The sequence below is a fragment of the Crotalus tigris genome, unplaced genomic scaffold (genome assembly GCF_016545835.1).
Source record: "Crotalus tigris isolate CLP2741 ecotype Arizona unplaced genomic scaffold, ASM1654583v1 scf7180000024359.8030256, whole genome shotgun sequence".
Lineage (NCBI taxonomy): Eukaryota > Metazoa > Chordata > Lepidosauria > Squamata > Viperidae > Crotalus > Crotalus tigris.
Genome location: NW_024100528.1, coordinates 522,016 through 543,851, shown reverse-complemented (window position 1 = coordinate 543,851; position 21,836 = coordinate 522,016). Strand labels below are relative to the sequence as shown.

General features: G+C 38.1%; 1 long non-coding RNA gene across 2 annotated transcripts in view; it reads right to left on the bottom strand.

Moving 5' to 3' along the window:
• The window catches only part of LOC120300825, a 117,388-nt gene extending 97,446 nt beyond the window's left edge, over nucleotides 1-19,942 (bottom strand). For both annotated transcript variants that reach the window (XR_005554747.1, XR_005554748.1), the window contains exon 1: nucleotides 19,561-19,942. This is a non-coding gene — a long non-coding RNA (uncharacterized LOC120300825). The remainder of the gene's footprint in view (nucleotides 1-19,560) is intronic.
• Between the last annotated feature and the right edge of the window lie 1,894 nt (nucleotides 19,943-21,836).

Below are 21,836 nucleotides of genomic sequence, written 5' to 3'. Positions count from 1 at the left end.
CCCTCCCTCACTTCCCAGAACTGAGTACAGGGTAACAAATATAATAATCATACTCAAGCTAACATTAACCAATTATACAAATAACCAAGTCCATAACATAAAAATAAACAAATTAAAAATAAACATAATAATATAAACAAGTTAATATCCTAATTCTTGAACAATACAATATCCAAATTGTTAAACAATATGAATACTAAAAATAATAATAAAACTAATAAAATTCCACTATAGTAAACTATTAGTAATAATAATACTCTAAAATTTACTCATAAAGTAAATGGAACTTTTTAGTCCCATATTTATTCTGAATATAATCTATCCATCTTCTCCAAACCGAAATGTATCTTTCTTGTGAATGATCCTTCAAATAAGCAGAAATCTTAGCCATTTCTGCTAAATTTGACACTTTAAGCGTCCATTATTCTATGGTAGGCAAACAATCCTTCTTCCAATATTGCCCTACCAATAACCTTGCAGCTGTTATCAAATTCAACATCAAATTAATTTCTTTAACATCACAATCTACAATAACACCCAATAAAAAATAATTGTGGAATAAACTTTATCTTTCTCCTAAAAATCTTTTGAATATTCCACCAAATCTTAATCCAAAAAGCTTTTATATTTCTGCAAGTGCACCAGATATGAAAATAAGTAGCATCTTTTTTCCCACCCCTACGTAAATCTATTAATACCCTCCTTCTTAAAAGTTTCAGCAAACCATTCATCTTAATCACTAAAATTCTCACCAACAGAGATCCTTAGAATTTAAATTCTTTTACACATTTACCCATAATGTCTCATAATTATTTTTATACACTTTAAATTAAAAAATTATAATATATATATTCCCAAATATTTAAACTTTTCCACTAAATCAACACCTTCTATTATTCTTTTTCTTTACATCTACATACTACACAAATCATTCACTATTCCTTTAAAACAAACTAAGTCAAACTACCAGCTAAACTAACATTTATTGTTCTTTTTCTTTACATCTACATATTACACGAATCATTCACTATTCCTTTAAAACATCTTCTATCTCAAAAAAAAACTACTACAAAAGTTCATCATTTCCTTTTCTTTATTCCAACATCTGCCTTCTGCTGTTCTTTTACTTTACGTCTATAGGCTGCACGAGTCATTCTCGGTTTCTTTAAAAAATCTTCTGTTACAAGAGACTGCTGCAGAGGTTCAGCCTGTATGTCTCCTACATCCAATAACATAACACCTTCAACTGGCTGCTCTTCCAACTTTTCTTCTATATCTCAGGTCGTAAAGATGATGGAGAGCCCGCCTTCAAAACAGAAGTGTAAAAATCTTTCGCCTTTAAAACTGTATTAAGTCTATAATATATCCCCACATAATTCACCACTATTCCAGCCGGTATCTCCCATCTTACCCGGACCTGTCGTTTTTTGAGCTCATCAGCCAAAAAAGCAAAATCCTTTCTTTTTTTAAGAATTTTTGAAGGTGTTTCTTTTAAAATTATAACATCTTGAGCTGTAATTTGAAATCTCTGCTTATAAAAAGCCTGTAAAATTTCATTACGAAGTGATCTCCTAGAAAAATAAATAACCACATCTCATGGCAAATTCCTCTGCCTCGCAACCCTTGAATTAACCCTAAAAACTTTTTCCATCTCTCTCAGTATTTCTTCAGGCTCAGCCCCCAAAATGAAAGCTATATCTTTTACCACCACTTGTCTCAAATCCTCTTGCATGTTTTCCTTCATTCCCCTTATTCTTAAACCAAATTCCATGTCTCTATATTGTAACATAGTAATTTCATCCTGTATTGTTTCCACCTTATTTCTACTTTGTCAACTCGATATTCCAGTTTTTTAAAATTTTCCACAGCATCATCAATACGATCATCCAGACGATCTATATGACCAAAAAATTTTTGAAACGCGAACACTATGTCCTCTCTCAGTTTCCTAATTTTATTTTCAACAAGTTCCTCCATCTCTTCTTTAATCTGTCGTGCCTTATTTCCCAAGGCATCCTATAAATCTTTAAGTATACATGCTGATGATGATGGAGAAGGTGGTGGTAACTTAAACTTAGCTTGCTGAGCTGTCTGCATTACCGGGAAGATCGAGGCTTTAGAAACTACAGAAGCTCCGAGATGCTCTGAAGCCATTTTATTTTTAAGACCACTTGTTAAAAAGTCTGCTAAAATCTTATAAAATCAACAAATACCAAAAAAAAGAAAAAAAAAGAGTGGAGGAAAAAAGACAAAAGCCCCCTTAAAAGAAAAAAAGAAGATTCTTGCATTTTATATAAATACAAAATCTGTTACATTGTTCCAAATAGAAGTTCCGGTCCTTTCACTCAAAGAATCAACATCTCAGTGCCATTTTTCACCACTCTTAGTTGAAAAAAGGAGAAGATAAATTCTTTTCCAGAGTTAAAGTCTCAAAATAATCACCATCTTAATCTCTCCTGGTCAGCTCTGTCTGCTTTAAATTTTACTCACAAATTCATTTTAAGCGCAGATGTGGAAGCAGCATCTAGCTTTGCCCTGGAGGAAATCAGGGCAAAGGCATCCTGTAATGTGGAGGACACCTCAGATCCATGGGAGCTCTCACCCTCCGACCACCAAAAAAAAGCTCTGGGGTCTCGGAGAGCTCTACCACTATCTGAGGAAAACTCACCTCCTCCCCTTTGCCTAGGGAGAGAGATTCAAAGCCGCGACACAGCTGTTGTTCGCTGTCTCAGCTGGCTTTGACACATCCCAGGGTGGACAGCTGAAAAAAGCTGCCATCGGCACAGCCGTCACCACCGGAAAAAGAGAAAAGAGAGGGAAAAAAGGGGGAAAAAAAGCAAAGAGCCACGTTTATCGAATGTAAGTTTGTTGGTTGGTTTATATTGGAGGGAAAATTTTGTGTTTATTATGGATGAATGGTTGTTTAAAAGAAATATACACCTCAGCATGGAGAAGATGGATAAATTACATGTAGAATAAATATGGGTTAGAATTGATATGGGATTAAAAAGTATTATTTAGATTATAAATAATTTTTAGTTTTTAATTTGGAATTGCTTATATTGTTATTTTTTTTTGCTTAAATTTTGTTATTTGTATAGTTGGATAAGTTTATTTAGAATTTGCTTGTTTATTTGTAACCCTGTAACCAGCTCTGGGAAGTGAGGGGGGGAGTGAGGGAGGGGGTTATTTCAGGGGGGATATTGTTAAAAACTTGTATAAAACTTTTCAATAAAAAAAAGAAAATAAGCATCCACCACATCTCCAACATTTAGGCTGTAAATTAGGATACATACAAGACAACTTTTTAGGATCCAGATGTCATCTATAAAACATTTTATAAAAATTTTCTCTTAAACTTTGGGTTTGGGTAAATTTTACATTTCTAACCCAAATTACTTCTTATATATCCAATGGAATCGGTTCCTGAATATTTTGGGCCCATTTTACTATACAATCTTTAACTAAATCCATTTCCGAATCCAATTCTATTAAAGTATTATAAATTCTCTTTATATGCCCTCGGTTTTGATCTTTACTCTGGCCAGAATAGATTGGAGTGTCTGCATCTTGAATTTCCACGAAGAGGATGGAGTAGAAGCTGTCCCATCTGTCCCGCAGACACTGGTTCTACGGCCCTTACTCCAAGAGGTGATGTATGGCCTCGTTCATGAGGTCCCTCTTGGCCGGATTTCATGGGGCTGGGCAAGGAATAAATCGATCCGGGTCTGGACAAGAATTCTAGGGACAGACCGCACCTGATGGTGTTGAGAACCCAAGCGTCTATAGTGGTGGCCTCCCAGTTGTGAATAAAGAGAGAAAGCCTGCCACCAATGTGGGGTCCCTCCCTGGAGTCACTTATTCCTTCTAAAGGGACAGCCTCCCGCACCTCGAAAGGGCTGCTTTGATTGGAACTGCTATCATGGGCTTGGGTCCGGATCGTTCCGGCTGGCGGTCAGTCCTGGGAGGGAAGGAGCGGGGCGGTTGAGTCCATTCCAAGCTTGGTCCCGATCAAAATGGCTACCTGCGATAGTACGGGTTGGGCCTCCTGTCCGCCCGACTGGCGAGGTGAGACAACACCTTACGCTTGTCTTGGTTTTCCACTAAATAAGGATTGAGGTGTCCACCAGTGTAAGGAGAGGTGGCCAACCTCCACTTGGACTTTAAGTCCACTCGCCATTGTTTCAGCCAGAGGAGTCTGTGAGCTGACACATTGGTGGCTATGGCCCTGGATTAGAACCTGGCAGCGTGAAATGTAGCATCCGCCGTGTACTCTGCAGTAGCGAGTAACTTACCCAGGTTCTGATGCACCCATATCTGCTCCTAGGGAATCGTGGCCTGAAGTTCTCAAAGCCATATGATGGAGGTTCTGGAGAAGGAGGCGGAGGTGGACGCCTTCACTGACCACGCTGAGGCCTGGTGGGATCTGCATAGAGAAAATTCTGATTTTCTTTCCTCCACTCTCAAGGCTTCTGCCATGTCCCGTGGCATAGTGGAGGAAGAAAAGAGAGGTGTTAGGGACTCATCGACTGTCGGGACCTCCAGAAGCTCTGCCAAGGAGGGGGCAACATTAAAAAGCTTTTTATCAGTTACCCTCAGCACCGGGGAGGTGCTAAGAATACCCCATTGTTTCTTGATGGTATTGAGGAAGAAGGGAGGGCACGGGATATGTCTCTGGGTCACAGTAGGCTCAGAGAATAGTGGGTCTGAGGCTTGACTGGTGGAAAGGATGGGTTGAGGTTCTTGATCAGGGTTAATCTTGGCAGATGTAGTTGCCTTAGACAGAAGTGATTTTAACAATGTCAGATCAAACAATCCTATGAAGGGGGAGGGGTCCGGGGATGACTCCTCGTCCTCCGACAATTGTACGTCCCATGGCTTATCTCCGTCTAAATATGACCCTCTGTCCAGAGATGAGCGATCAGAGGCAATGGACCAAGGATATTCTGGGGGATCAGATGGGTACTGAGGTGGAGATGCAGGTCTGGGCTTCTGGAACGATGAGGCCATGCCCCGGGCGAATGCCTGGGCAATCAGGGCCTGGAAATGCTCAGGCCATACCCCTTGAGGCACATTGGGGTGGAGTCCAGCAACCGTAGGTGTGAATGTGGCTGCAGGCCCCAGCTGATCCCTGGGTGCAGGGGCTGCCCAATGAAGACCTGATACTGGGACGAGGGGTGTGCCCTCCCCGTCTGGCCTCCGCATCTGGGGACAATGACTTTTGGACTAGAGATGTAGGTGTGAGCTGAGGATTGAAGAGGGAGTTCTCAGGTAGAACTGGAGAAGTGCAAGGAGGCTCACTTGGATTTTGTTTTTGGACCTTGGAAAATTGCCTTTCCAAGGCCAGGTGCCTCCTGCTGGCCTCCTTCTCAGCCACCTTAGATGGTGCTTTACCCGAGATAGCTTTGGCTTTAGCCTTAAGCCTCTCTGCTGCCTCCAATTTGGAGGATTTGCGCTTCTTTTTAGTTGAAGTGCTAGTAGCACCATGCGCAATCTGCAGCTCTTTGTCATCAGCCATCATGCAAAAGCCCTTCAGTATAGTACTGAGAATGGACTCAGGATAAGTGAGCTGAGCACTGGGTGGTTAGTAACCACGATACCAGGAAAATCCAGCAATTGCTCCCTATAGTGGTGGCCGCTGGACCTCTCACCACCAGAATGCTCCTGATGGCCAGAAAATGATTAATCACCCTGATAGTGCAGTGTTCAGACTGACGGTAGAGGCCAAAACCACAATTTGGCAAGTGCCGGCACACACGTCCTGTAATGGTATTGTCTAATCACTTGCACTGAACTTCGGTGGTATGTGGCTGGTAGAGGGCCTGGATTGAGCAGTCAGTCCACCCTTCTGTAAGCCCCAGTTTATAAAATATTTACTGAGCCTTGATTTCTGATGGGGTAGAAGTTGCCAGAGGCAACACCAGCATGGGATGTTAGAGCTATTTGCAGCCCTCTGTAGATGCTAGAAGTGAGTAGTGATCACTGGGCCACAGTCGTTATTGAAATCTGTGAGTAAGTTCAAAACAGCGCCAAACTATGCTCCAAAATGGCAGCCGCCAAAGGTGACAGCTCAAAGGCACCTCTGAAGTAAAGGGAAACCAGAAAGAAGAGACCAGGATTCGAAATTGCCAGTGTCAGCAGACCTCCTGGATTATTTAAGCTCCTCTTGCTTCCCCTTCTTCCTGGAAATTTGGCGAAAAGATTTTTTTTTCTTTTTTGAGTGCCTCAGTGACTAAATTGGCTGCCATGAGGCTCTCAAAATGGCGTCCGCTGTCAGCAAGGGAAGCGAAAAACACTTCAAAGTTTCAGGCCGAAGCCCAGCTGGTCTGCAGCCTGCCAGGGAAACTCCCCATCAAGTCTGCCGATCAGCTGTGCTGTAGACTGAGCAGCTTCTAGGAAGCTGGAGCTCGGCAGCGCAGTGAATCAATCAACGCTGCAAACGGCCTGGGCAGCTGTCTGACAGGAAAAAAAAATGAGGGGGGAAGGTCCTTTAAGGGCTTGTGAAGACTTCACAAGGAGCGCTGTGATAAGCGCTTGAATAAGATTTTTTGGAGAATTCACTGATGAGTACAATCTGCTGGAATCTGAGAAACGAACCAATGTGTCCTGCTGGGTACAAGACTAAGTTGGAACAGGATCAGACTAGCCCAGTAGGAGGCGTGGCAACTTGTCAGACTTAGTCTATTGGGCAGGAAGATGAAGGAAACCCATCCGTGGATTCTCCATCCTCATACTGGAGAACTGTAGAGGTTTGACAGGTAGGAACTGATTAGACTTATTAGACAAGAGCTGTGGTAGTGCAGTGGTTAGAATGCAGTACTGCAGGCTAATTCACTGCTCACTCCAGGAATTCAATTCTGAGTGGATCAAGGTTGACCGATCCCTTCATCCTTCTGAGGTTGGTAAAATGAGGACCCAGATTATTGGGGGCAATATGCTGACAGTGTAAACTATTTAGAGAAGGCTGTAAAGCACAGTTAAATAGTATATAAGTCTAAGTGCTATTGCTATTAAATGTCTTTGACCTGCATCCTAATTAGTCACTAAAAAGAGAATAAAAATTGTCAACAGCTCCAAAGGCTGTAGCTGTTATAATATAACTTGTTTGAATGGCTATTGTTTGAGCAACATTTATGCTACCCTGCCTAGATAACAGTGAATTAATATGTGATGCCATTAACTGCAATAAAAGTTAGTATTCCCACATCCACTCTAACAATATATTAAAAGTATATTAAAAATACCTGGAATTAAGGTAGTTCTCACTAACATCAAGTAGGGATAAAGTAATAAAATATGAATTCTAATAATGTCCACTTTCCCTTGTCAGATATATTGCTGTATGCTAATCATTCAGACATAAAGTGTGGACACTCCATTTTAATTATGAATCAAATTAAAAATGTAAATTAAGTGCAGGTGATACTTAAAAGATATGTGCAGTTTCATATTATAAGGCTATTATTTAAATTCATCATTATTAATTTATATTTATTATGCATAGTTTATAGGAAACTACATTTCTTAACATATATTTATTCTATTTAATGACATATTTTTTGAATATGAATATTTGTATTAGAAAAAAAGCAAATATATTTATGCAAAGTAAGGGATTAATACAAATTCAAAAATAAGGTAAAATACATACAACTATTAGTCACTGTGAAAAACCTTTGTCATCTGTCATCAGGCATCAGAAAGTATAAATTGAAATACCAAAAATATAACCCAGTTCTGTCACTCACAATGATACATACATCTTATACTACACATTAGCATGCAGACACACACACACTGGCTTTACTGTTTAGAAAAAGTTATACATCATTAAACCCAATTGTGTTCATTAATACTTCCTCTGTAGCTTGAAATTAAAATTTTTCATTCTGATGGCCTCTATTTGATAGAATTCTTAACTCATCTAAGATAGTAGAGAGCTTAAGCCATGAGTAAGCTATAAAAAAAGGTGATAAGGATCATGCATTTGATCAAATTCTAGAAGTAGCTGGCCAGATCTGTACAAAAACGTTAGTACTTTTCAATTACACGCACTTTAAATATAATTATGATTATTATGTATTGTGTTTGTATTGTAATCTATTTAATGCAGCCTTCCTATTGTCATATTAAAAGTTACAATTTGGGGCTGTATCACAGCCTAATTTGGGGGCATTTAGTTAGTTACTCTGCCCTAAACAATCACAAGTCTTTGTGCCATTCACTCTTTCTGACTGATTATGCAATGAGGAATAAGGCAATATAAACTTCAAAGGCAAGTCATATCTTTCTTTGTTACAGAATTTAGGCTATTTTTGTATGCGTGGAATTAGAGTCTATATATTCATAATAGGCCTTTTAATAGAGAACATTCACAATCATTTCTCTCAGAATCATGAGGATAAGATAGACGATTACATTTAAGACAACATATCATTTCATAACTGAAGAAAGCTGTGGTTCATGAAGCTAATGATAAAAGAAACTTTCAGGAGAGACAAAACTGCTGTGTAACTCTGTACATATTTCATTTGATATACTATTGATTGATATTGATTTTGTGAGAATCTTATGCTGAGAGGTGGCATAATCTGAGATTCCTAAAAGAAATCTAGCCATATTGAATGAGATGGATGATAGCAGTTTCATTTCTCTCTCTAAAACTTTTCACAGGTTTAGTTAACGACAAAAATTAGTGGATTTCTAAAAATCATTCAAATTTACAGTATATTTTTATAACAGTTTCTAAACTATTTTTAAAGTATTTAGTTTTGAATAATTTTTGTTTAGCATAGAAAGTTTGGCTCCTGGGTTTTATCCTTGAGCTCTATAAGTAAAATACAAAGCTAACATTAGACATTAAGGCAACTTTTACAAATATGGCAACAGCTTGTTGTTCTTATTTACATTCCTAATCACATCATTGATTCTGGTAATCTTTCCTGAACTAAGAACAATTATTAATTCTCACAAAACAGATCCAGGGCATGTATTTGTTTATTCTGCAAATCTAGATAATTAAAATTACATTGACTAATGATACTCTAGAGATTTCTTATATAATTGCTAGAAAGGCCACATCCATTGTTAATGGGGAAACTAAAGCCAGCAGAGAATTTCACAATGCAGGGGTATGCAACCCAAAACACTCAAAGAGCCACTTGGACCCGTTTCCCACCAAAAACAAAACACCGGGAGCCGCAAAACCCTTTTGATATCTAAAATGAAGATAACACTGCATATATCCTTTTTTACCTTTATTATAGGTGTTTGTGTGTGTGTATGTATGTGTGTGTGTGTGTGTGTGTATACACACACACACACACACACACACAGGTAAAAAAAGGATATATGCAGTGTTATCTTCATTTTAGATGTCAAAAGGGTCTCTCTCTGTCTCTCTCTCTCCCTCCCTCTCTGTCTGCCCTTGGTCTCCCACTCCTCTTCCCCCACTCTCTCTCTTTCTCTCTCTTTCCTCTCTCTCTCTCTCTCTCCCTCCCTCTCTCTCTCTCTCTTTCTTTCTCTCTCTTTCTCTCCCCCCCTCTCCTATCTGCTGCTCACCTGGCAAGCTTCAAGCTGTTGTCCACAAGCTCAGGGGTAGGCAACCTCGTCTCTTTTATCACTCATGGACTTCAACTCCCAGAATTCCTGAGTCAGCCTAGCTGGGCTAGCTACTCTCTCCTGCCCTTCCTGCTTCCTGCTTCCTGCAGAGACGCAGCAAAGGGAGGAGCTCCGCCCAGTAAGCTTTTCAGCTGCTCGGAGAACACTGTGAGTGCACTCTCTTTTACACATACACACACACAAAAACACAAACACACACACACACACAGAGAGAGAGAGAGGGGGGGGGGTGGGGGCAGGGAAGCGCAATTGCCTCTCTCTGTCTCTGTCTCTCTCTGTAGAGGCAGAGGAGGCTGGGAGCCACAAGGGAAGACTCAAAGAGCCGCATACGGCTCTGGAGCCGCAGGTTGCTGACCTGTGTCCCAATGTAACTGAAATTCTATACATGCAAGTGAAAATCACCCCAGCTTCTTTTTTTCTAGTGGTTCTTGTTACTGTGTAAGTGCACCCACATGGATTTATCATTATTTAAGTGAATTGTTGTTGTTGTTAGTTGCGAAGTCACGAGCCCATGGACAACATTCCTCCAGGCCTTCCTATCCTCTACCATCTTCTGTAGTCCATTTAAGCTCACACCTACTGCTTCAGTGACTCCATCCAGCCACCCCATTCTCTGTCGTCCCCTTCTTCTATTGCCCTCAATCTTTCCCAGCATTAGGCTCTTCTTCAGTGAGTCCTTCCTTCTCATTAAGTGGCCAAAATACTTGAGTTTCAACTTCAGGATCTGGCCTTCTAAAGAGCAGTCAGGGTTGATCTCTTCTAGGACTTATCGGTTTGAACGCCTTGCAGGCCAAGGGATTTGCAGGAGTCTTCTCCAGCACCATAGTTCAAAGGCCTCAATTCTTTTGCACTCAGCCTTTCTTATGGTCCAATTTTCACAGCCATACATTGCAACTGGGAAAACCATGGCCTTGATTATACGTACTTTTGTTGGCAGGATGATGTCTCTGCTTCTTAGTATGCTGTCTAGATTTGTCATAGCTTTCCTCCTCACGATCAAGCATCTTTTAATTTCTTGGCTGCAGTCCCCATCTGTGGTGATCTTGGAGACCAGAAAGATAAAATCTGTCACTACCTCCATTTCTTCCCCATCTATTTGCCAGGAATTGAGAGGGCCGGATGGTTTTCTTAATGTTGAGTTTCAAGCCAACTTTTGCACTCTCCTTCTTCATCTGCATCAAGAGGCTCTTTAGTTCCTCTTCACTTTCAGCCATTAGAGTGGTATCATCTTCATATTTTATGTCAGGGGTGTCAAACTCAATTTTACTGAGGGACGCATCAGCATTGCGATTGTCCTTGGGGGGGGAGGCGGGTGGGTGTGGCCAGAGTGGGTTCAGCCTACTGGGTGGGTGTGGATGGAGTGGGTGTGGCCTACTGGGTGGGCATGGCAATTCTGTATCATTCGCGTCAAGGGGGCCTGTGGGGGCCTGGGCAGGAGTGGGATAGACCTGAGGGTCTCTGGCAGAAGGGGGTGGGACCGGCGCAAGTATCAAGGCATGGCCCACCAGGGCAAGTGCCAAGATGGCCACCACAAAATTGTACATTGACTCCCGGCTGACCTGGGCCAGGGCCAAGGCAGCAGGGGCCGTTCCCTCACTGTTTCCAGGATGGCTTCACAGGCCACATGAAACCACTTTGGGGCCGCATCCGGCCACCAGGACTCGTGTTTGACATCTCTGTCTTATGTTGTTGGTATTTCTCCCGGCAATCTTAATTCCAACTTTTGATTCATCTAGCCTGCCTTTCTCATGATGTGCTCTGCATATAAGTTAAATAGGCAGGGCGACAGAATACAGCCTTGCTGGACTCCTTTCCCAATTTTGTACCAATTAGTGGTTCCGTGTCCAGTTCTCAACGTTGCTTCTTGACCTGCATATAGGTTTTTCAAGAGACAAATAAGATGGTCTAGTACTCCCATCTCTTTAAGAACTTGCCACAATTTGTTGTGATCCACACAATCAAAGGCTTTAGCATAGTCCAATTCTTTGGAATTGGAATGTAAACTGACCTTTTCCAATCCTGTGGCCACTGTTGAGTTTTCCAAATTTGCTGGCAAATTAAGTGTAGCACTTTTACTGCATCATCTTTTAAGATTTTGAATAGCTCAGCTGGAATACTGTCACCTCCACTAGCTTTGTTGTTGCTCTGCTTTCCTAAGGCCCATTTAACTTCATATTCTAGGATATCTGGCTCACAGTCAGTGACCACCCCATCGTGGTTATCAAGGATGCTAAGCTTGTTCTTGTATAGTTCTTCTGTGTAATTTTGCCACCTCTTCTTAATCTCTTCTGCCTCTGTTAGGTCCCTGACATTTTGGTCCTTTATCATGCCCATGTTTGCATGAAACGTTCCCTTCATATCTCCAATTTTCTTGAAGAGATCTCTGGTTCTCCCTATTCTATTGTTTTCTTCTATTTCTTTGTACTGTTCATTTAAGGGCATTCTTACCTCTGCTAGCTATTCTCTGGAATTCTGCATTCAAGATATTGGGTATATCTTTCTCTTTCTCTCTTACCTTTTGCATCCCTTCTTTCCTCAGCTATTTGCAAAGCTTCCTCAGACAACCATTTTGCTTTCTTGCATTTCTTTTTCTTTGGGATGGTTTTAGTTGCTACCTCTTGTACAGTGTTGCAAACCTCTGTCCATAGTTCTTCAGACACTCTGTCTATCAGATCTAATTCCTTAAATCTATTTGTCATCTCTATTGTATATTCATCAGGAATATGATTTAGTTCACACCTGAGTGGCCTAGTGTTTTTCCCTACTTTCTTCAATTTAAGCCTAAATTTTGCAATGAGAAGCTCATGATCTGAGCCACAGTCAGCTCCTGGTCTTGTTTTTACAGACTGTATAGAGCTTCTCCATCTTTGGCTGCAGAGCACATGGTCAATCTGATTTCTCTGTTGACCATCTGGTGATGTCCATGTGTAGAGATCAGCCTGTGCCCTCCTTCATTTTGTACTCCAAGACCAAACTTGCCTGTTATTCCGGTTATCTTTTGGCTTCCTACTTTAGCATTCCAATTCCCCATGATGATAATGACATCATTTTTTGGTGTTGATTCTATAAGGTGCTGTAGGGCTTCATAGAACCAGTCAATTTCATCCTCTTCAGCACTAGTGGTTGGGGCATAGACTTGGACTACTGTGATATTGAATGGTTTGCCTTGGATTCGCACTGAGATCATTCTGTCATTTTGGGGATTGTATCCCAGTATTGCTTTTCCTACTCTTTAATTGACTATGAAGGCTACTCCATTTCTTCTGAGGGATTCTTGCCCACAGTAGTATACCTGATGGTCATCTGAGTTAAATTCACCCATTCCTGTCCATTTTAGTTCGCTGATTCCTAAGATGTCGATGTTCAGTCTTGTCATCTCTTGTTTGACCACATCCAGCTTGCCTTGATTCATGGATCTTACATTCCAGGTTCCTATAGAGAAAAAATCTTTACAGCATCGGACTTTCCTTTCACCACCAGATATATCCACAGCTGAGCGTCCTTTCGGCTTTGGCCCAGTTGCTTCATTCTTTCTGGTGCTACTAGTACTAGCCTTCTGCTCTTCCCCAGTAGCATATTGGACAGCTTCCGACCTGAGGGGCTAATCTTCCAGCATCATATCTTTTTGCCTTTTAGTACTGTCCATGGGGTTTTCATGGCAAAGATACTGGAGTGGTTTGCCATTTCCTTCTCCAGTGGATCACATTTTGTCAGAACTCTCTGCTATCACCTGTCCATCTTGAGTGGCCCTGCACGGCATAGCACATAGCTTCCTTGAGTTACGCAAGCCCCTTCGCCACGACAAGGCAGTAATCCATGAAGGAGATTTAAGTTAGGTTGTAATTGGAATGCCAATTAAGAATGGTGTCATTGAAAGACTGCAACATTGGAACAACAACAAACTGCCTTCCTTTATTTATATAGTCACTTAAGAATTATTATATTTTAGGCACAAGACAAGACTATCCCCACTGCTATATATATTAACTTTGGAAGTTCTTAATAGGAATATCAGACAAGATTGGGAAATTAAAGGAATAGAGATAAAAGATTAAAGCTATAAACTACAAGCATTTGCAGATGACTTGGTATTTATTTTAGAAGAACCATTGGAGACAATGTCCAAATTATTGAAAAAGATAGAAGAATTTGGAGAAACAGCAGGACTGAAAATAAACAGAGAAAAAAACTAAAGCTATAGTTAAAAACCTTACAGATAAGCAAAAAACACAACTGTCAGAAAAAATAGACTTACAAATAGTTAAGAAAGTTAAATATTTGGGAATATACTTAAGAGCAAGATGTACAACAATAAAAGAAGATAATTACATAAAATTACTAAATCAAATAAAAATAGATTTGGAAAAATTGAAAAACCTACAATTATCAGTGCTAGGAAGAATAGCTACTGTGAAATGAATATCATACCAAAACTTCTTTTTTATTCTAAACAGTACCTATAAAAATAGAAAAAAAGTTTTTTGATGATTTGAATAGATTGATCTTGAAAATTATTTGGCAAGGAAGGAAAGCCAAAATTAAACTGAAAATGCTACAAGAAGCCAAGGAAAATGGAGGATTTGGACTAACAGGTCCAATACTACCAAGCCTGTGCTCTAACATTGCTAAAAGAATGGATAACCCTCAGAAACAAAAGGTTGTTATGTTTAGAAAGACATGACCTACAACTTGGGTGGCATGCATTTTCATGATATGAAAAGAATAAAATCTATAGATACTTTCAAAACCATTATATAAGGAACATTTTATTATCTGTATGAGAAAAGATAAAACCAAAAATTTATATGAGAATCCCAGGATGGCTATCGATGATGGAAACATTTGCTCACCCAAACTTAGTCAAATTTGAAAAAATTCTAATATATAAGGATATTCTGAATACAGATGGGAAATTAAAATCTAAACAAGAACTAGAAGATCAGGGCATTGACTTATTATGGTGGCCCCGATTGCAAATGCAACTGAGGTATGACAAAGATGTTAAAATATATGGTTTTTATAAAGATCAGACAATGTTTGATCAGGTGTTGTTGACTTCTGATGAAAAAATGATTAAAAATTGTATAATTTTTTATTGACTTTAAAAATGGAAGATGAACAAGTGAAAGAAACAATGATAATATGGGCAAAAAAAATTGGATATAATATAGAATTAGAGAAATGGCAAAATCTTTGGGAAAGAAACTATAAACTGACAATGGTTGCTTCGTAAAAAGAAAACTTATATAATATTTTTATAGATGGTATTTTCCATCTGTTAGATTAGTAAAACTGTTTTAAAATACGTCTAGTAAATGTTGGAAATGTAATCAAAATCCCAGTACATATTATCACTTGTGGTGGATATGTGTTAAAGAAAAAAAATGGACAAAAATATATACTTTGTTAGAAAAGATGTTAGGGAAACTTGTAGATTTTAATCCTGATTTTTTTTATTTTTTATTTTAGACCAACAAAACAAAACAAAACACAACAAACATTACACACATACACACATAATATATCCTTTTTTGTTAACAGCAGTTTGTAACAGTACTCTTCTATTCTTTACATTTCCCCCCTCTTTCTTCTTTGAAATATTTGTCCTTATTGCCCCATTGTTTCTTATTTACATTTTCCTTCTTTCATATTCTACTACTTAATAGGAATCCAACATTATTCATTGTAGTAACACTCATATTTTTTATAAGACTTGACCGGAATTCCATCTAAGCATGGTGATCATACAAATATTCTCATATTATTTAGTGCATATACTGTTTTTACTCTAATACTATTTCCAACATTAAAATTCACCCCTTTTCATCAAAGTATATTTATTTAATTTTATTTTTCTTTGACATATATAATAATTCCTCCTTTCTTGTTTTATGCTAATATTGTGTATAATGTTTCTAAATTTTACTTTCTCTAGTAATTTTCTATAATCCTATTTTATGTGAACTTCCTAAAGATACATCACATCTACATCCTATTTTCTTAAATTGTTAAACATCTAAACTCTTTTTCTTGATATATTTAATCCATTAATATTTATGGAAAAGAGCTTAATTACGTCTCCCATTTTTAACTTGATCTATTTTTTTTGTTTTTATTTTGTTTTATACTTCTTGTCTCTATAAGTCTTCCTTTTGCTTCTCTTTCTAACCTTTCTCTTTCTTGTAACTTTTGTATTTTTATTAGGCACAATTCCAGAAAAGTTTGATAAACAAAATGTATATTTAACACTACGTATATTAATAACAGTGAGGATTATATTGCGCAGCACTAGAAAAATGAGACAATACCATCGAAGGAAGCGATAATTAAGAAAATACTGGACTGTACAGAAATGGATAGACTCACACTGAGAATCAAAGAAAAAGAAGACACAGAATACTTTCAAACATGGAACCTATTTTATCAATGGCTGGAAAAACGAGATAGAGAGTAAAAACTTAACTTTTATGACTAAGCAACAATCAACTCAGACAACACGTTGTTCATTAAGTACTAATGAATTATAATGATAGAAAATTAATAAAATACTTTTTTTAAAAAAAAGAATTATTATATTTTGTTGGTTTTAAAGAAATTAATAAATTGTTTAAAATAAAGTTAGTAGAAAACAGAATCTTTGCTCAGGATCAGAAAACTTATTCAAGATAACTGATACATTAATCAATCAATTAATTAATTCAGTCTCTTGTTAGTGAGATGGACAGCATACAAATCTAACTAAATAAAATAAAAATTAAGTTTTTATAGTATTTCAGCCAGTATTATCTTTACATAGACAAAGATCACATTCGATTCATTTTTGCTTGCTTTTTTCTTGTCCCAAAAAGGTGTTTGTTTAACCTGGTTTGCAATGGACTTTTTAGTTTGAACATGGGACAAAAGATGATCTGCATTGATTGCTATGAATATGATTCACTTATTGTATCTACCTGGCAATATATGCAACTGAAAATGTAGTGACTAACCAAGATGGTCTGGATGCTTTAGCAGCCTCAGAGCCACCTGCATTGTTGGGTTTCTTAAGACATAAGGTGAAGCAATATCTATATATGGGGTAGATTTAATGATGAACTTGAGGGCTGAATTCATTTAATATTCATATTAAATGGGCATTATATAGATCCTTCTTTTTTCTTGTGCCCTTTAAAGTTGTTTCCTTTATATATATATATATATATATATATATATATATATATATATATATATATATATATATATATATATATATATTTAAAGTCAAGCAAATAAACATGAGCACCAGGGGGTATTTAAAAATTTTAGTAAAATTTAGTAAAATTTAATACAATACCAATAAAATCACCATAAAAATTAATAACTAATAAAACGCCTAGCTTTCGTCAGCAACTGCTGACATCATCAGGGCTCAAAATGCCGGTCAGTGGGAGAGTCCTCTTTATAGATTGGCTACCCTTTCCTCTCCCAAAAATGGCAGGCAATTCAACGCCCCCGCCAAGGGTGTTTTAAATGTGGATCTCTTATCAGGCGACGCTCTCCCCTCCGGGTGTCCCGAGGGGTGCGTGCAATCCCCCAGTCCACACGTTAGTGCTCCTGTATCTCCCGACGCTCCTTCGGATGCTCGGAGATGTCTAACCATTCTGGGGGTGGAGGGAAGTCCCGATCGTTGTCTACATTCCGTTTGAGTATTCCGTATCAACAGACAGCACGGAAGAGCTCTCAAAGCGACAACGTGCAAACAAGGAGCAAGGAGGAAACAAGGGGTGTGGCAGTAATTAACTCGAATAACATCTGTGGAGACCATGACTGGGGAAAATACAAAGAAAACAAGAGACAGTGCGTTGCAACGGGGCAATCAGAATGGAGTGGGGAAAGGGGAGGAGGGAGGGGCACAACTAAACGAAGCAGGGGTAGCAATAAAGCAAAAAAGGAGAGGGGGGATGTTCCATCAAACCCCGAATTTGGCAAAGAGAAAACACCCAATGACGGCTACACAAGCAAAAAATGCAAGAAAGCAATCATTGCCAATAAGAAACCGGCAACCGAGAAACAGCCTATTGCATCAGGCCCAATGACAAGATCTAGGAGCCGAGTGCAGACTCTGGCCAATCTATAAAGAGGACTCTCCCACTGACCGGCATTTTGAGCCCTGATGATGTCAGCAATTGCTGACGAAAGCTAGGCGTTTTATTAATTTTTATGGTGATTTTATTGGTATTGTATTAAATTTTACTAAAATTTTTAAACATTCCCTGGTGCTCACGTTTATTTGCTTGGCATTATTATCATCTCCATTCAATAAAGTACAGGAATAGTGTTTAACATGAGAATAATTGAATGGCGATATTCCTTTTGCAATGCTTTTCTGGATTTACTGTTTTCAGTATTCAATGGGTGACAGTATAAGTAAGTTTAAAACAATAAAATGAAAAGATCCTATCTGGGACAAAGAGGAAAAGAACAAAGATACTATCTGATTAAAAACAAAAATAAAACATATCAGGTAGCTATAAACTATCTGAATACAATTTATGTTGACCCTTTGTTACCTTTTTCCCATTCAATGGAACACTATTTCAATCCTGAATTGGAACACTATTTTTGATATGTGTGTGCACGTACACATATATGATATATATACAGGCAAATAACACAACTCTAATTGAAGATATCATGGGTTAAACATGAATCTAGGTGTCTCTTAGGAACACTGATATTGATTAATACTATTCAGTTACTATTCTTAATGGAATTGTCTTAACTCAGATTACAATATAGATTATATAACAGAAGTAAGTGTTTCTTATGGATTGGCAATGAAAGTTAATTCAATACAGTTTCATTATTCTGTATTTTTCAGCTAGTTCACATCACCTTTTTCTCGCTTTGAAGAGGCATCAATAGATTGTTTTGAATCTATGGGTTTAGTTTTTGGCATTAATGTCCACTAATATAATTTGGAATGTTTCTGCTATTTGTTTAAGCTGAGTGATAAACACAGTCATAGGAATGGCCACCAAATTATGTGAGGAAAGGTTAAATGCACTGAATATGTTTAAGTCTGCAGGGGGGAAAACATTATGAGATATTATAATGCTATGAAAATCATTTTCAAATATTTTAAAAATTGTGATATACAGTAGATAATAAAGTATGCTTTTTTTGTTCCAAAGTTGGATTGTACAACCTGAAAATATTGGGCATATTCCACAAAGCATCTTCAAAGCTTGATATTAAATTAAAGTTTTGAAAATGACTAAGGGAAAGGAAGAAATTATATGGAAAGTTTTTATATTAACTGAATTAAAATAACCTAATTTTATTATTGATTTTTTTTTAACTTTGGGCATGTCATTTAAGGACCAAGTAATTCTTTGTTAAAAGTTGTGTTCTGACTCTACATTGAATAACCAAACTATTTGGGTCTGTTTGTAGAGAAAATGATGAAACATTCATTGTAACCACCTGACAGAAACTCTACCCCTTTTGTATGTATGAAATACCACAATGAAGGAACAGAGTTGCTCTATAACAGCGGTTCTCAACCTGTGGGTTGCGATCTCTTTGGGGGGGTCGAACGACCCTTTCATAGGGGTCACCTAAGACCATCGGAAAACACATAACCGAGACACCACTCCTCTCATAGCAATCGCACAAGGAAGTTTGCACAGAGGAGATTTTGTTACACACAGTTTTCACAACTAGAAAACCCATGAGGAGCAAACTCTGGAAAGTTGCTGCTTTGCTGCTTCCTCGCGTGTTGCACAACTGGCGGGATTTAAGGGCATTCACCATCCACTCTCTCCCTCCCCACATCCTTTCCTACTCAGAAAGTGTCTGCTAAAAATCCACAAGTCTTTTCTACTCTGCACTCCAACTGGCAAAAAAGTAAAGTCTGAAAAAGCTGGCAATTGTCGGTGTGGTGTTTAAGACATTGCTTACCACCTTAAGAAGGTCCTGGGACTCTACAGAAAGTTGGACGCACCGCTTTTTTTCTCCGATGGGTGGATAGAGTTTTGGGAGGGAGAGAAAAAAAAGCTCATCTCCAGGAAATGAGTAAACTAGAAAAAAAATCGTAGTAACTCTACCTTCGTAGCTAAAAGCAACAGGCGTGTAGGATGCTCGGAGAAAAAGGAAGTGCTTCAGACAGAGGTTTTGATCGTAATCGGCACAGAAAGAATCCTGAAACCTGGCTTGAAAAAGCAGATAAAGCGGATTCTGTTGGTCCTTGTTTAGTCAAGTAAAACGTTTGTTGCGGGACGCAGTAAGTACAGCATTTACTCCTCTGCCGCAGAAAATAATTTTTCATTTAAGATATTGGTTTTTCTTTTCTTTTGGACATCTACTTTGTCTCTGAAAATGCAAGATGCAAAGTGGAATCTGCTGTTTGCATTTACTTTGTAAAGAGTATGCAACCCCATCCCCCACCCACTGCTGTCTTTTTCGCTGCTAAAGATAGGAGTCACTTTTGCGTTTTTTCCCCTCCCCCCTTCCTTCCGCTCGCAGCCTTTGAACATAGCTGCATGAAGAGGAGGAAAGAATGGACATACACCCTTATCAGAGCAGATTGGGGATCACTCTGTATTTGGGGGGGGGGGAGTTTCAAATTTGCCCCGGTTTTTTCCATAGTCCGAAAAAAGGACCAGCGAGAATGAGTTACAGAATAGGGAATGGAAGAGACAAGGCCCTTCAAACTTTATGAAAAAATGAGGTACTTTTAAAAAACAAAAAATGATTTCCCACGCTGCACTTTCCTCCTTCTAGGAGAGAAAGAAGCAATCTTAACCTTCACACTGATGTTGGCTTTTTACACCTACTGTCGCAAAATGTAGCAATGTAGTTTACTTTTGTTATATTAAGATTGTTACCCATGCTACACCATACTTCAGGACAAAATTTCATTTATTTGTAATTAGAAATAAATATTTCACAATATATAATTACATATTGTTTTGTGATTAATCACTATGCTTTAATTATGTTCAATTTGTAACAATGAAAATACATCCTGCATATCAGATATTTACATTACGATTCATAACAGTAGCAAAATTACAGTTATGAAGTAGCAACAAAAAATTTTTTATGGTTGAGGGTCACCACAACATGAGGAACTGTATTAAAGGGTTGTGGCATTAGGAAGGTTGAGAACCACTGCACTATAACAACATGTTGCACATTTTGCCACTTTGCAATCATTGTGGTTACAAAGAAATACCAATAATCCAAAGGAGCAACAAAGGTGATTTTTAACTAAACACTAAAGGAAGTATTTCATGAAAATAGTTGCTTAAGTGGAATGGTCTATTAACAACTTCATATTCAAGAGATAGTTAGAAAATAATAGCCACTTACTAATTCCTCAATCATCTGGAAAGAGGGCAGCCATCTCACCAGAGCGCAACCAAAGCTGAGATCAGAAAAGCTCTCCAACCATCTAGAACAGGGGTAGTCAACCTTTTTATATCTACCGCCCACTTCTGTATCTCTGTTAGTAGTAAAATTTTCTAACCGCCCACCAATTCCACAGTAATGTTGTTTATAAAGTAGGGAAGTAACTTTACTTTATAAAATTTATAAAGCAGAGTTACAGCAAGTTAAAGCATATAATAATAATTACTTACCAAATACTTTATGTCGGACTTTCGCTAAGTTTGGCAGAATAAATCTTTATAAAACAACTTACTGTAGTTAAATCTATCTTTTTATTTATACTTTGCATACATAGAAGCATGAAGTGTGATGAAATTACATTTAATTAATTAAATTATTAATGAGATCCCTGAGGCTGATGCTGTTAAACTAAATACTGGATATCTGGCTCAATCTTTGTAACGAACAAACGAAAGTCTCCTCTTTCGGAAATATTCAGGTGGTTTTTTTCTTTGGTCATAATATGATTAACAGCACTAAAGCCTGATTCCACAAGATATGAGGTAGGGGAAGGTATCAATAAACTGAATATCATTTTCCACATATTTGAATATAAGACAGGCATTTTTTTACTTTGTCATAGGTTTTCATATCCACCACTATCGAATGTATATTTACTTTCTTCATCATATCTAATTTCTAACAGTTCTTCTTGCCAGCCTCTTCAATATTTGCGGTAAAAGGATTTTTCATCCAGTCATACACCTTCAATGTCAAAATATCTTCAAATCGTTTTTCCATGTCCAATTTAAGTTCGTTGAGGTGGTTACTGAATTTGTCAATAT